At 42.0% G+C, this 13,880-nt stretch overlaps 2 protein-coding genes across 6 annotated transcripts in view; both read right to left on the bottom strand.

Annotated features, from left to right (window-relative positions):
* Positions 1 to 13,880, bottom strand: part of LOC306842289 (heparan sulfate glucosamine 3-O-sulfotransferase 2-like) — a 264,943-nt gene that overhangs the window by 41,044 nt on the left and 210,019 nt on the right. The window lies entirely within an intron of this gene.
* Positions 1 to 13,880, bottom strand: part of ankfn1b (ankyrin repeat and fibronectin type III domain containing 1b) — a 135,472-nt gene that overhangs the window by 20,986 nt on the left and 100,606 nt on the right. The window contains exon 1 of one of the 5 annotated variants that reach the window (XM_079372424.1): positions 9,914 to 10,002. The exons of the other annotated variants lie outside the window; for them this stretch is intronic. The gene's annotated coding sequence lies outside the window, so the exon portion shown is untranslated. Of the gene's footprint in view, positions 1 to 9,913; positions 10,003 to 13,880 lie in introns of those variants that run through there. 5 annotated transcript variants of the gene reach the window in all.

The following is a 13,880-nucleotide window of genomic DNA, read 5'->3' on the forward strand; positions in this document are numbered from 1 at the left end:
TATCCAGGCAGTTTATTTCCATTAAAAAATGTAAACCTTCCATTTCATAACATTTAAATATTTCACATTTGTGCCGCTTAAAAGGCTCAAGGCATTTTTATTATTTAACAACGCAAGTACAAAAGTAAAGAAAATGTAAAGAAAGCAAAAATGCCAACTGCCATTTACTGACCTCTGAACTCATAACTAGTAATTCAAATTAATCACATCTCTTGTCTACATTTTCTTTTTCAATACATTCATGAACTATAAACACCCCACATAATGATATGTTAGGAAAGCCATTCCTGCTGTACAGGTTATCCAGCATAAAAGCTTTGATTCTGGCTGTAGAACAAAGCAACAGAAAATCACAATCACTTCATATGACAGTTACCTTTTAAGAGTCACTCGACCCTGGATCAGCTATGCATGCCAAATACTGAGACCCATTTAATGCCTAGTGTACTATGTACAGTATATACAATTCAGTAAGGTCCCCTGTATGGAAAAGCTGGAGTACCTACACAGAAGCTAAGCTATGTAGTGCTTCAGGGTCACAAAAAAACCCAGTTCCTAAATGCAAGACGTCATAGCAGTTTAAGTCTACGCTGTATTTGAGGATCTATTCATTGATTAACTTATTGTAAACAGCCCTTTCTTTTGGGCTATGTTTTAACCCCGCCCTGTATTGTTATATGCCATACAACTCCTCAACCAAAATGCTGAGCTATCATATATATACTGCAGATGCAAATGCTGAGAGATGAAGAGCTAAAATAGATGTATTCAGTCTTTTTAACCTGGGTAGGATTAAAATACAAAATACATATGAATAAACAATTGTGGTGTTTTATCTCAGTTATAATGATGCCTGCAATGATGTTAAACCCTCAGGAGAGGAGGTTCAAACCACAAAGCTGATCTATGACAAGGTGATCAATTGCATTGATCAAGTTGGGTAACGTGTTAGCATAATTGATTGTCATTACTTCCTGGTTGATGGCGTGCCAGTGCTGCCCTTTAAAGTCAACTCTTTCCTCTCGAATTTTAGAAGATCGGCATCTCTCTCAACTCGTGTCTTGGCTTTGCTGGTATGACGACTATGCTGTCTCTCCACATCTTGCTATGGGAACTACATAAATGGCACACTGTTTGGAGGGCGAGTCTGGTCTGTGGCGTTCAAACACTCAAAACGGCTGAAGGAGATGTCAGCGGGACTCTACAGGCGACGGTGACAAACTCCTTAACAGGTCCCACCAAACAGGCGGAGAGATAAATGAATTCCTTAAGGACACACTTTCAACAGCTTTCTCACCTTCTGTTCCTCACTCGTCTGTGCATCCTTTGAACTGCTTGTTCTCCTTATCATCTTATCCCCGTTCTGTTTTCCTGCCTTGGTCCTTCCCATCGCACTTTCCCCTTATCAGCATATTGCCTCACATTTCTCTCCCATGTTCTTGTTCTCTTCTTTTCATTCCCTCTCTCCAACCCCCTCTCTCTTGTTTCCTTGATTTAGCACTGAATCCCCGTGTTATTGCAGTATGACTGGAATCAAAGAATCTTTATGAAAAAGATGTAGTTATTCCACCATCAAAGCCCAACAGAGGCTCACCTTATTTTGCAAAAACCAAAAAAAAAAAAAAGAAAGAAGAAGAAAAAAGAGACAGGGGGAAAAATATTACAAGCATTAAAGATTTTAATAAAGCTGTCAAATCTTTCAGTATGTCAGACGACATGGTTAAAAGAGATATTAATTTCAAACCATGTTTCCTTGTTGGATCCTTTTGCTATCAGTCATTATTTTAAACATCGTTCCTTAAACACCCCGATGTAAATGTTGTTCTTTTAAAAGCAATGCTTTGAACAGGGGCAGGCAGAGGTTGAGCAAAGTAAATAAAGGTTGAGTTACGGGCCATCATGCCATGTGCCAAGAAGTATCACACAGGCCAAGAACAGATTTGTCAAGGTGAGAACATCTGTAGGAAAAATGTTATTTATACTCATGCTCCACTACGGACGTGTGAGCCCAAACGAGCACATACTCACACACACATACACATAAACCCTCCCCAACACATGCAGTTTGTACAACAGCTGACGGCGGCACACATTGTAGACTTTAAAGCAGCTCCAAGCCCCCGCAACAAGCCCTTTTTCACAGTGCCGATACACCTAAAATACCCCCGATCCCCGTCCCTTCCCGCTCTGTCCCATCCATCTCCACTCCATCCCGTAATAGAGGCCTTATTTTAGACATCCTCGTGTTCCCGGCCGGGCCTAACCTATTCCAGGGTTCCAGATAAAGCGTGGCAGGTATTTGGAATAATTTTTCCATGGGCCTGGCCCGGAAGATAAAACAAGAGATATATTTGTAATGCGTGTGCCGGTATCCCATTTCAAAGAGAAAGCCCATCGGAATCCAGACCCGGGCTTATTGTTATTTGTCTGAGATGGAACAGACAAACTTTTTTTCTGTTGGCAGGACAGTGTCCCATCGTTCTCTGACGACATACGGGAGTGTTGTAACATGGTGCGGGGGGGGGGGGGGGGGGGGGGGGGGGGGGGTTGTGCGCGTGTGCGTCTTCACTTTCAAAGAGATGCTGCATCCCACACGTGAAACTTGGATGTCATTCGCCAATGACATGCCCCCTGCCCGAGTGCAATCTGAAAGACAATCTTCAGATTTAAAGGACAGTATTTACAGCAATGAGCAGTCTGTATCGGAACAAGAACGGTGCTGATGAATCGATCTTTTTCAACACATACCTTCAGGAACTCTTTAATCTGTACTGTTGACACTGGCTTTACAAACCTTTTCTTATCTGTGCTCTTCTTCTGATTTCATTCAGTTCATAATGCCAACAGCTTTCTATACAACTATGAAACACAGTCGAAGGAGTTGGTTGCTTTGATGTGGAGCTCTGCAGCCTCTCACCTGCAGCTCCTCAGCAAACAGCTCATTGTTGTTCCATTACTCCCTGCAATCTTTAACTGTGAGCCACTGACGATAAATACCGTCAGTGATGTCTAGCAGATGCATACTTGTTGAATACAGTTGGTTAGTACTAACCACAGACAAAAATACGAGAGGTTTGCCATGACTGCTTAACATGAAAAGCCCTGCTTTTAATGTGTAATTGCAGTAACTGCAATAAAAAAGAAAGGCAGGTATTAGAATAATATGATGACAAACGGCCTCTTTGCATGTCTACATTGTTTCCATTGATTAGTGTAAAAGTCATTTTCTCCTCAAACTCATCAAATGTCATCGTATATTTCCACCGACTCCAGTTTTCACTGCTTCTGCTGAGAAACACCATCAATATCTTGCATGTGTGACCTTCACATTTTACTCCCATACGAGACAAGTTGTTTATCTCAGCACCGAGATGTAATTGATCAAACACAAAGAGGCTCTTTAATTGTGATGATGACAATGTAATGAGCGAGCGTGAAATAGTAAAACGAACAATTTACAACATACCTTTCAAAGGCTGTTAGCATTTTCAAAATTCAAAGAGAGAAAGGGGCCTTACAGCTGTGCTTTGAATGGACCCATGTTAGAAACAGGGAGATATGCTCACACTTTCAGGGGGCCATGTAAACATTTCGCTGCAGCATTTTAAGACTGACTAACAACTTTGTGCAGGGAGACATCTAGGTACATGGGACTAAATGCAGGACTAGCTTCCCATCATGGATTCATAAAAACGGTTTCATTTTAGGATTATAGGTGATAAAAGCAGCCTTTTCCCATGGACTTAATCTGTTCATCCAATGAAACATCAATAACCTATCAATCGTTTTTTACATTGAATTTTAGAAAGTAAGAAGATGGACCAAAGTTGCCACACACAGGGCAGCTGGATTAAGGAAGGTCAAACAGAAACACTTCAGTTTTGTTTGATCCAGTTTGTACTTTACAGTTTTTATATCACACGCATTTTAGCCAGTGATACAGCTAGGGCCTGGGGATCATCCCTAAAGCTATGGAATAAGATGCTGTTTTTCATAATAAGATGAGCATAGACATGAAGAAGTAAAGAGACCCAACAACGGAGCCCTGAGGAATACCACGGGTGTAGGGGGTAGAGGAGGTGAAAGGCCTTCTCACTCTGACATAAAAAAAACCCCCCATTTGTGTATGGTTTCAACAAATTCACTTTTGTGCCCTGACCCTAAACCCATTCCTCTGGCATGGCAACATGCAGCTTGTGTTAACTGTACTTAATGGGAGATTTTCTTTCACTGAATATTGTTAGAATGCAAACATATTCTCTTGGACTGTGTGGAAATCTGATACTTTCACATTCCAGATGAGAAACACTCAGAACAGTCGTCAACCAGTAGAGGTATATTCATGGCATGACAATTCAATTACCACAAGCAGTACGTAAGTCAAGCTTTTACACTGAATGGACTCAGAACAGAAGTTGGTTGGAGAAGTTTTCGGAGTGACACAAACCAGGCCCGACTACTATTTCATTGACACTTTCCCCATCTTGAAGGCATTGTTTTTAGAACGAGACAACCACAGCAACATTAATCTGTGTAAATGACAAAAGATCAAAGCAAAAAAAAAAAAAAACCAGATCACTCACATGCAACGTCTATGTCACACAGTTTCCTACACTTTTACCAGGTTGGGAAACAGGAAGCAATTGTTCTGGGAAAGCAAAGTCTCTACAAAAAGCCAGACTCCATGTTTGGCCCTTAATCAATCCCACATCAAAAAAAGCCAGCCTCCTAGTGAGACTGCATCAGCCCAACAAACAATCAACACCCCCAAACAGCAAACACACATTCACACAACATCCACTCTATTACTGTAGCTTATATCAGCCCATTTACAGTTTAGTCCTCCAGACAAGACGGAGTCTCGAGAAATACTTTGTGTTTGAGAAAAGTCTTCCTGGGAAAGACCTGTCATTTAAGTAAATGTGAACGAGGTGATTGGCTCCTGGATTACAGAATTTCGGAGATTTCTTTGCATGCTGAAAGGGCAGCCACAAGAATGCACATAGCAGCTCATAACACTGGTGTGCCGAGTAAAATCGCAGAAAGACTCCAAAGCAAATCAGCAACCTGACAGCAGAGTGGAAAATGTTGCTAAGTCTGACAAGTCGTAGTTTATGCTGCGTTTACATGACACAGTCGGAACAGTAAGAAACTATGAATCTGTCCAATCTGCTGTCATCAGTGCAGGTTGAATCACCCACACTCACTCATGGAAACACACATATCAGACTCAACCGTCAATATGACTAGATTCCCAAAATTAAAATCTGTGTATCTTTGTGAGCTTGCAATGAAATTATCCACAGTAACATAACACCTGTACTGTTCTGGTGGTATTATTTGATTTGGATTGAACAAGTGTTTTTGTCCTTCTCACCATCACAAGTTGAGTTTGTCTGTTTCTGACCCGTTTTCCTCTCTTCTTTTCTCTCTCTCTCTATCTTTTACGCATGAAATAGGCTTTTGTTTCTACACCCTGTCATTTGGACATAATCTTTACACTTGTTGTTGTAAAGCTGATGGGGAAAAAAGAAAAAAAACAAGAAGAAGAAGAAAAAAAATCCAGCCGTGGGACTTTAAACAGTCTTTAAAAAAAGAGAAAAAAAAGAGACGTTTCTGTGAATATAGATCATGATATTAGCTAAACAATGGCACATTTTATTACACCACAGATCTTGTCTTTATGTGTGTGTGCATACAGTAAGGTGTATGCATGTATTTGTAGCTACAAGCAAAGACACATAAAGGGCTCAACGAATGCATTTGTGTGTACTTGTTTAAAACACTATCAGAAACACGTTCATAGTTTTTCTATTAAATAACGTGGGAGGGCAGAAACTCAGAGGAATTCATCTAAAGCTTCTGTCACTATATCTGACAGAAAGGAGAGTGGGGGGGGGAGAAGATCTCTACTTATTTATCTGGTTATGTCAGAATAACAACGCTGGGTCTCACGTGATTAAGAGTTCATTTCAGCCGTTTTCTCAAGAGCTGAAGAAATAATATCACAGAAAATTCTGCGATGCATTCCAGAGCTAACCAGTTAAACAAGTCTGCTTAAGGATTCTGCAATCTGTAGTCTTCAAATTCTTGTAGTTTTCAGGGAATTAAAAACTCTTAAATATTATTAAGAATATGTAAAATCAGACTTCTTGGGTCATTGATAAGTCAGCGATAAATGCTCGGGATATGCAATAAAAGGGGCTTTCATATTGTTTTTTTCTTTTGGGAAATGTAATTGGAAAAATCTCACAATGTAACCTACAAAGCCATATTGGACCCAAAAAGGTCTACTGAGTTCATCTTTTGTCTTCAGAGAGACACTTTACAACACTTTGTGCTTGATTTTTCTAGCTGACATTAAAACCTTCTGCTTTCAGATCAGTTTCTCTCCTTTTCTCTGTTTCATTCCAGCCCTTTTCTCATGTCAGCCCGTCACAGCGTGTCAAGAGGACTCCAGGTCAGCTGTGTAGTGGCATGAACTCCCCTCTTTACAAACTCCTCACCAGGGGCTAGTTTACTACTACAGGAACACATACATCTCTGCTGAGTGTTAGTGTGTGTCCAATTGTTTTTATTGCGCCCAGGCACTGATGACCATTCATATTAGCTGACGTGTATTTCATTGGTCGTCTGCTCAGGTCAAGTCTCATAAAATACACAAAGAACTGAGGTGGCTTGACTGAAGAAAAAGGCAAAGAGCAGCACCAGAAGGACAGTGCGCTCTGAAAACAGGATGGTGGGGGTCAGAGAGGCAGACAGTGAGAGAGGAGAAAGTTGCGCACGCACACACACACACACACACACACACACACACACACACACACACACACACACACACACACACACACACACACACACACACACACACACACACACACACACACACACACACACACACACACACACACACACACACACACACTGCTGGCTGCTGGCTGCTCTAAATGTGGCTTGTAGAAGGAAATTCTGAAATCTGAGTCTTGGCACCAGACAGGCTGGAAGCAGGCAGGCTGCTGGACGCAGAGAGGGGGGGGGGGGCAGTATTACTAGAATATAGCAGTCCCCTCTGTTTGGCTCTTATCAATTTAAAGGCAACATGAGGCCTAGCTAACACTGCATCCTGCGGTCCCTTATGCACACCAGGTTGGCATGGCAACACAAGAAACGCACACATATCTGCGCTAATATATGAAACCATACATGCAGCCCTGTGCAGAGATTTCCTATAACTGTATGGCCAAGACGACACTATTTAGGGTCTGCTTCTCGGGGTAAGACTTCTATGAGGTATGTATCAGGTGTGTTTTAAGGTTTCAGTGGAACACATTTGCTAAAAAACATCCTCTGTCGCCAAGGTGTCCAAACAGTGAGATGTGGAAGGATGATCCTTCCAGATGTGGCTCGGAAAAAAACTTCCTTGGATGCAATGTACCTGATTAGCAGTTTGTTGACCTGACCTGTGGTGCTCATGTGATGTTCTTCTCGATAATGAGCAGCCTCTTAAGTGCTGAGAAAACACTTTAGACTGTTGCAGGCAAACTGATACCAGATGAGATCGAGATCGTTTTCTTTTGTTTGACACCAAGTTTACACCATTTCGAGGATGTTTTTCCACTATTGAGTCATCCAGTTTTTGGAACTTGCTGTCCACTCATGCCTCAGCCGTTCTCTTTTTGATTAGGTGGCTGTGCTGAGAATGTGTACCACATTTTTTTTCTGGAGAGATTTTATTTGTCTTTGTTAGTTTAAAGCAACTCAGTTTAGACTTTTCTTCTTTACATGTTAAAAAAAACCCTGAACATAGCTTGATTGTGATAAGCCTTTGCTAACATCTTGGCTACCCATGTTGCTTTTTTTACACTTCTGCTGTTAGTCATACTCAGTCAAAAAGTAAGTGTTGTAGAAAACCCTGAAGTCATTCTGCATTTACTTGTTTGTGGCACTCTTCAGTGACTGACTTTGAAGAGTCAGCTGTGTGTGTAACTCATCACAAAACACCAGGTACATTTCACACCACATGTCCTACTACCACAATGCTCTTTACCTCTGATTTTTCGTCGTCTTTTTCTGTCTTTCCTTTTATCTTGTCCTCTTCTTCTCACTCTCTCTCTCTCTCTCTCTCTCTCTCCCTCGGGAAAGAGTGGGCGGCCTGCTGTATGTTTAACCTTTGAAGTGTTCCCGCTGGGCTGAGCAAGGCCTGCCACCTGTTGGCTCTGTGTGCGTGCATGTGCTCTATGTGTGCACACAGAGGTAAATCTCTCTAATTTTGATGAGCAGAGACAACAGCGGAGTCGCCATGGGGATGTGGCGGCGTGCAGTGGACGACGTTCTCAGGAGGGGGGGGGGGGGGGAGGGGGGGGGGCTAAGGTGGGATCACACTGACACAAACATACACACAACCCCTCCTCTGTCAGATGCTTGGTGACACCATGTCTCCCACGGCGATCGTGGGCCCAGCCTGGGTGGCTCCAGGCCTTCTGTGTGTCTCTCTGTATAGCCGTGTGTGTGTGTGTGTGTGTGTGTGTGTGTGTGTGTGTGTGTGTGTGTGACACCAAAGGGGTCCCTGCCTGGACCGCCATATGCCACCCACCCAGCTAGGGAGAGATGAGGGGTGGGGGCGACCCCTGGCCACTGAAGCCACCAGTTGGCCAATTCTCTCAGTCACACGCCGGCCGGGCGCCATGTTTAAAGTCCCACGGCTGTTTATCTGTGATGGAGATGTAGGGTGGGGGGTGAGGGGTCATTATCCTGACTCTGATAAATCCTTTGTAAAAAAGATTATAACTCACATGGATGGATGGATGGACGGAAAGTCTCAGTGCGTGCATGATTTCACAAACTCATGTGACAGTTGAGAGCTGTTGACAGTTAAATAAGTACTGATGCAGAGTGAAGCGTTGAGGAAAGAGACTCCCTCCATTTTCCTTTTCTTTTACTGTAGATGGAGCATTACAAAGAGACACAATAAGATCTCGAGCCTTGTTTACTTGCAGTGGTTCAAATTGAGCCTCTCGGTGACAATCTAGACCGATAAGGTATATCGTTCACACTGAGCCAAAACATTGGAGAAGTCAGTTGGTGGTCAGGTGGAGGTGTGTCAGATCCACTGAAGAACCAGGAAATGAATGGCGACATTAACAAAGGGATGGAGTTCGTCAAAATAAATCCTTTTTTTTTTTCTGTACCTGGGACTCCAGGGGAATACTGGTTGTCATATATAGGTACTTCCTTTTATCCGTCCTAATCTCAAGGCGCTGTCAATATGCTTGTTTTCGGCTTTTTAAAGTCACCCGTATACACCGCTCCATCCTGCTCTTCATTCAGACGTTTTTAGATGGAAGCATTTATGAAGTCCACGCACCACAAAGAGACACAGATACAGATTCAAATAAAAATGGACTGCTATTTCCGAAAATAATCAATATACAAATTTTGGTCTGATGACATAAATTATTTGATTTAAAGAGAAACAATAGGTGGATTGTAATGTAAAGTAACTATAATGGTTGGAATGTACATTAGTTTATTTGATAAGATCCTTCAGGTACACTGGGTAGGAAAAGGGTTAACAGCGATTGTGGAAGATTTCTTCGATTGAGTGGAAAACATGGATGACTGATTGAGTTTGAAGTGGGAATAGAGAATCATAAATAAGAGAAGAGAAAAATATTTCCTGTTTGTTGGCCCTCGCAGTGCTTCTGTTCCTCTGTCCATGACGTTTGTGTCGAGGTCTGCACTACCTGGCCTTCCTATCTTGATCTGCAAACCATTTTCCACGACTAGTTTCAAACCACAAGGCCTCCTGGGTACCCAACTGATTTTCTTTCAGCGCCTGACCCCAAACACACACACACACACCTACACACACACACGCTCACAGAAAGTGGGCAAAGAGCTGTAGTTTCCTTGCCTTGGTTGTCTTTTATCAGCTTATAAGCAACACATGGATCCACAGCAGCCCTCTGACCCACTGGCTGTCGGTCTCTGCACACAAGCACACTGTAACACACACAGACGCACAACATTGCATTTATTTTTTTTTTCTCCCATACTCTTTATTTCCTAACTTCTCCTTTTCCTCTCTCTTTCCAACTCCACAGTCCAGTCTCCAGGTCTCTTCGTCACTCATTCTTGCTGTCGCTCTTCATCAACTTTTCAATCTGTCTTTTCATCCACTTCAGTCTCAATCATTCTCACTCTCTCCTCCTCCTCCTCCTCCCACCCTCCTCTTCTTACCTATTTCAGTCTCCTCTGACATCCCACTTTTTCTCCCTCCCCTACTCCCCCTGCCCCGTCTATGTGCCTGTTTGCTGAGTTGAGGTTTGGAGTGGAAACCAGAGTATCAGGTCGGAGACACACAGGACAAGAGGGAGCCAGCCTCATAAATCTCCCTAAGTGAAGCCTGTAGCATCTCGAGTCAGGAACACATTGTGTGAGTGTGTAAGATTTGAGCGAATGTACAGTTTGATTGTGTGCGCGTGTTTGAGCAGGCACACATGTATGCCTAAAGCTATGCATCATTTTAAAATTGCAAAGTAAAGCAGACACTTCAGAGCTGTGTGAATGTTTGTGTGCATGGCTTCATGTGTTTGTTTATGGGCGTGCAAGTGTGTGTTTTTTGTCTGAGCGTGTTTCTGTCAGCTCATGCGTGTGTACAAACGTGCGTGTCGGTGTGTCTGTATCACTCCTGGCATCTTACACAAGCAAAGAGGTATTCGAGCCAGGAAGGTCACAGACCAATACATTTTTGTCCAGCTCGTCACACGTGACGTTACTCGGCCAATTAAATCTTTTCCTTCGGACCAGGCAATGTGAGTGAACATGGTGAGAGTGAGAGGGAAGGAGTCAGTGGAGAGAAAAGTCGAAAGAAACATCGAAGCAGATAGTGACTAGGGGCAAAGTAGACATGGTGTGCTCTGAAAATAAAAAATAAAAATACAGAAGGGCCTTCACACAAAAAGTAGGAAAATTTGTGTTTGGAAGATTTTTAAGTTGTTGTAACAAAGCTTCTTGGCAATAAATCTCATACCGTTGGAAAGCTCCTGTTTGTTAAATAAATAAACTGTTAAACTGCCAATATGTCTTGTTTCTTCAGACTTTATTTACCCAATCCACTAATCGACACCAAACAAGAGTCAACAGCAGAAATAAGCTGTTTGGCATTGATACAGAAGATTTGGCAAGTTTCTTATGGGGGCAACTGACGTGCACAGCTCTGCTGCAAATCCCACAAATGCATCCTCCTTACAAATGTGGCGCAATTTAAAACAAGGAAATAAACAGGCTTTACAATGGTATGAGATTTATCGCCAAGAAGCATTGTTACAACAAATACATAATCTCCCAAACACACATTCCCTTACTCTTTTTGTATAATGTTTATGTTCATCGTCCCTCAAGGCAAGGTTTAAAACAAGACTCACTTGTATTTTCTAACGATCATTAAATGCGGCAGTGTCAAAAATCAATACGAGACAAAGCACAGCGATCCAACTCAAATCCAATCTGAGGACGAGGGACGGAAATGTACTGTCATCTCTGTACTCGACTATTCAAAATACCTAATGAAAGAGAACTTGCAGATTATTATCATTATCGGGATGATTATTATTTTCATTAAAAAAAATCTTGTGTCAGGCGTGAGATTTTTTTATTCCTGTAAAATGACATAAACATACAATATTTAAAGATAAATATAAATAGCCAACAACAAAAAGCGACACGTCACGACAGCAGCGGCTGCATGTACTTCGTGCTGTGTTGCTTAACACTCTCAAAGAACAGCCTTGTACCTGTTGTTCTCTAGCTAAGGGCGAGTTAAGACTTCCTGTTTTGGTCTCCGCTGTTCTCTAATAGTGTCCTAAGCATCAAACTAATATTTCTATGGTTTGCAATTTTAATGCCACAAATCTTGCACTGAACATTCGCTTCATCGTTTTGTCATCACTTTTCTTGACTGACATGTCGCGGGTGTCGCAGACTGTTCCGTATTTGTTGTGCTTTTGCTTCCTGTCTAATTTGTCCCGTGAGAGTCGCCGTAGCTGCCTCCACGTTGGCTTGACTTTTAGAAACCAAGAGGCTACGTCCACTTCTTATTTATAGTTTACAAGTGAGCCCCATCCAGTTTGACACAGTGTACAACAAGACTGATTTCCAATCACCTACATGTGATTAGTGTTTCACCTTTTGTAGATCATAAGATACTACACACAGTACCAAATGTTGTATCTATGGGAAATGTAAACATTATCAAACTGAAATAGTGTTCTAAACTTTGGCTCCAGGCTTTCTGTGTGTCATACACTCTCAAGATGGCGTCATTTTAAATCAGCCAAAGAGCAAAAGTAAGATGTCCGAAAATCAGGAATCTTTCCCATTCTTCAGTGATCTTTAACAGAGTGTTATGATCAGAATTTCTAAAGAGCGAAATTAAAGCAATCTCTGACCTCTTTATTTGTCTGTCTCATTTAAACTGACAGCTCTCAGGCACAGACGAAAGGAAAACTCTAAAGAGAGGATGAAAAAGAAAGAGCCGGTATTATTAAATCAAATTAGAACCAAATGAGGCCAGTGGCAAACTGTCCAAAAGCACTTTACACCCAGGCCTCTTGGGCATTGCCCTCCTTTCCCAGACTTTGGTGATTTCTCTCTGTTCTTATTGATTGATTGTGCACAGTTCACATGGATTAGCACTTTGGAACCCGTGCTCCCGCTTTCATACCCAACTCAACACAATGTTAACATTTACTGTGTGTGTTGTCTTGTGGATGTGTGTATGAGCATGGATGTCATGGAGTAAAGTAGTATGTCTGCGTGGTGGTCTTTGGGTGTGTGTTAGCATATTGATTATTGGAACGGGAGATTTCTTTCCCTTCTGACATTGAAGTTAAGATGTCATCAACTGCACTCTTTAAATTTCCACTTGGTTCAAGTGCTGAATGCTGTAATGCAGGGTGATGTTTAAATAGTTATGTATAGAGTTTCCTCTCCAGGCGTACTGCAGGGGAACTGTTCTGGGAAATAAAAACTGCTTGGCCGACATGCGTGGCTGCCTCTCCATTGTACTCAAGGGTTTTCGGCAAATAACTGGAACTACCTCACTGTCACCATGAGAGGATATGGAAATAAAGATTTATTTACTGGCACTATGCCGGAGCAGATTAAATGTCTTTTTATAACCCAAGTGTGGTCTGTACTCGACGTCTCCTGTGTCCAATAAAGGGACAGGAAACAATGCAGCAAATATACACATCAGGAGAGGAGACCTATGTTTAGCCGAGTGAATTAGTTTAGATAGTGAAATAATATTCTCATAATGTAGAATTCCCTTTATATATCAGCTGCAGTGTGTGGCACAGTTAATAGGTTCTAAAATGGCTTTTTAAGGCTATCAGTTTCCCAATTATGTAACAAATGTACATTGTAATTTCGATACTGATGGTTTCAAAACATGTCTTAACAAGAAGCAAAAACTCCCCTATTTCTCATGTATTACTCCCACCCTCCCACTCCTCCTACTTTCTCTCCACTCATACCCCTCGAGGCCATTTACCTTGATTACTAATAACAATAAGACTGCCATTATCTTTTATCATCACACTCGCCCAAGGCCCTGCCAGTTCTTACAAACTTTGATAAAGCTACAAAACACCTCCGGTTTCCAGCTTGTATATGGGGCTGCCTTGGCTCAGAATTCCCTTAATAGACCCGGTTTGTTTGGGTATCTGACAAGAATCGACATAACGGCAGCGGTCCGCTTAATAGATAGTAAAGTGTTAAGTCACCTGAGAGTCCTTTATTGCCGAGCACTGCTGAGAAGTTTCCAGGCATATTGGTTGATAACCTCACATTTCCAGATTTCACTTTCATTAAAAGGC

Source organism: Symphodus melops (genome assembly GCF_947650265.1).
Source record: "Symphodus melops genome assembly, chromosome: 21".
NCBI classification, from domain to species: domain Eukaryota; kingdom Metazoa; phylum Chordata; class Actinopteri; order Labriformes; family Labridae; genus Symphodus; species Symphodus melops.